The following is a 2,967-nucleotide window of genomic DNA, read 5'->3' on the forward strand; positions in this document are numbered from 1 at the left end:
TTGTGATGTAATGATAAAAAAAATAAATAGTGAAAAAAAGGATTGTACTGGGAGAAGAGGAAAGGGAAAGGCAGAATGGGATACATTGTATTACATGAAAAGACATGAAAGACATTACAGTAGAGGGAAAGAAGGAAGAGGGTGAGCATGGTTTGAACCTTACTCTCATAGTATTTGACTCAAAGAGGGAATAACATACACTAGGGTAGATAAAAAAAATCTATCTTAATCTATAGAAAAGTAGGAGAAGAAGGGGAAAAGAAAAGGGAGAAGGAGTTGGTCAGGAGGGCAGATTGAAGGAGATGGTGGTCAGAAGCAAAGCACATTTGAGGAGGGAAAGGATGAAAGGAGATAAAGAAAGTAGTATAAATGGGAAAACTAGGATGGAGGGAAACACACGGTAATAATAACTGTGAATATGAATGGGATGAACTCTCCCATAAAATTGAAGTGGATAACAAAGTGGATTAAAAAACAGAAACCTACAATATGTTTACAACACGCACAGAGTAAAGGTAAAAGGTTGGAGCAGAATATATTATGCCTTAACTGAAGTAAAAAAAAAAAAAAAAAGCAGAGGTAGCAATCCTGATCTCAGACAAAACAAAAGCATGAATAGATCTAATTAAAAGAGACAAGGAAGGAAACTACATCTTGCTGAAAGGTATGATGACATAATATCAAAACTAAACATATATGCACCAAGTGGTATAATATCCAGATTCTTAGAGGAGTACTTGAATGAGTTGTAGGAAGAAACAGACACCAAAACTGAACTAGTTGGGGATCTCTACCTCCACTTCACAGAACTAGATAAATCTAACCACAAAATAAACAAAAAAAGAAGTTAAGGAGGTGAATAGAATTTTAGAAAAGTTAGATATGATAGACCTCTGGAAAAAAATGAATGGGGATAGAAAAGAATATACCCTTTCCTCAGCAGTACATGGGACCTACACAAAAATTGACCATGTATTAGGGCATAAAAATTTAACAATCCATTAGAGAAAGACAGAAATACTAAATGCATCCTTTTCAGATCATAATGCAATAAAAATTACATGTAATCAATGGCCATGATCAAATGACAAATAAAAACAATAATTTCATTAAAGAGAATTATAATAATAAATACCAAAATTGATGGGATGCAGCTAAAGCAGTACTTAGGAGAAATTTTTTTCTCTCTAAATGATTACACAAATAAACTAGACAAAAAACAGATCAATGAATTGGGCATGCAACTTTTAAGCTAGAAAAAGATCAAATAAAAAATCCCCAATTAAATGCCAAGTTACAAATTCTGAAAATCTAAGGAGAGATTAATAAAATTGAAAGTAAGTAAACTATTAAACTAATAAATAAACCTAGGAGCTGGTTTTATGAAAAAAACAAAACAAAATTGATAAACCTCTGGTTAATTTGATTAAAAAAAAAGAAAATCAAATTACCATTGTCAAAAATGAAAAGGGTGAATACATCACCAATGAAGAAGATATTAAAGCAATAACTAAGAATTATTTTGCTGAACTGTATGTCAGTAAATCTGTCAATCTAAGTGAAATGGATGAATATTTACCAAAATATAAATTGCCCAGATTAGCAGCAGATATAATAAAATAAATAACTTCATTTTTGAAAAAGAAATTGAACAAGCCATCAGTGAAGTCCCTAAGAAAAAGCTCTAGGGCCAGATGGATTTACAAGTGAATTCTACCAAACATTTAAAAAGAAATTAGTTTTAATACTATATTAACTATTTGGGAAAATAGGCAAAGAAGTAGTCCTACCAAATTCCTTTTCTGACACAAATGTGATGCTGATACCTAAACCAAGAAGAGTCAAAACAGAGAAATAAAATTATAGACCAATTTCCCTAATGAATATTGATGCAAAACTTTAAATAAAGCATTAGCAAAGATTTATCACAATTTGTCACAAGAATAATACAGTACAAACAGTGGGATTTATACCAGGAAGGTAGGGCTGGTTTAATATTAGGAAAACTATCAGCATAACTGACCATATCATTAACAAAACCAACAGAAATCACATGATTATCTCAAGAGATGCAGAAAAAGCTTTTGACAAAATACAGCACCCAATCCTATTAAAAACACTAGCAAGCATAGGAATAAATGAAGCTTTCTTTAAAATGATAAGTAGCATCTATCTAAAACAGACCTGCATAACATAAACCCGCCGAGGCTTGAAGCCTGCCAACGGAGCCTGCAGGCAATCTTGTTTTAAATCCTCTACATTTTTTGAGGGCCACCCAAAATCCTTTCATGGCCTGCAGGGTGTACAGGCCTGATCTAAAACCATCAGCAAGCCTTATCTGTAACAGGGATAAGCTAGAAGCCTTCTTAATAAAATCAAGGGGGCCAATTAATTATCCCCACTATATTCATTATTGTACTAGAAATGTTAGTTTTAGCAATAAGGAAAGTAAAAATAAATTAGAATAGGAAGCGAGGAAATAAAACTATCATTCTTTATGTATAATGGCATACTTAGAGAATCCTAGAGAATCAACTAAGAAACTCCTTGAAATTAGAACTTTAGCAAAGTCACAGGATATAAAAAACCCTAAGCTCAGCAGCAAGAGATAGAAAGAGAAATTCCATTTGAAATATGTGTAGACAATGTAAGACATTTGGGAATGTACATACCAATACAAACTCAGGAATTATATGACCATAATTGCAAAACACTTGAGATCTAATCAACTGGGAAAATACCAATTGCTCATGGGTAGGCTGAGATAATATAATAAAAATGATAATCCTCCCTAAATTAATTTACTTATTCAGTGCTATATCAATCAAACTACCAAAATTTATTTTATAGAGCTAGAAAAAATAACAAAAATGTTCACTGGAAAAACAAAAGGTCAAGAATATCAAGGGAATTATGAAAAAAATGCAAATGAAGTTGACCTCGCTGTACCAACCTAAAATTATATTT

Source organism: Notamacropus eugenii, chromosome 5 (assembly GCF_028372415.1).
Source record: "Notamacropus eugenii isolate mMacEug1 chromosome 5, mMacEug1.pri_v2, whole genome shotgun sequence".
In the NCBI taxonomy this organism is placed as follows: domain Eukaryota; kingdom Metazoa; phylum Chordata; class Mammalia; order Diprotodontia; family Macropodidae; genus Notamacropus; species Notamacropus eugenii.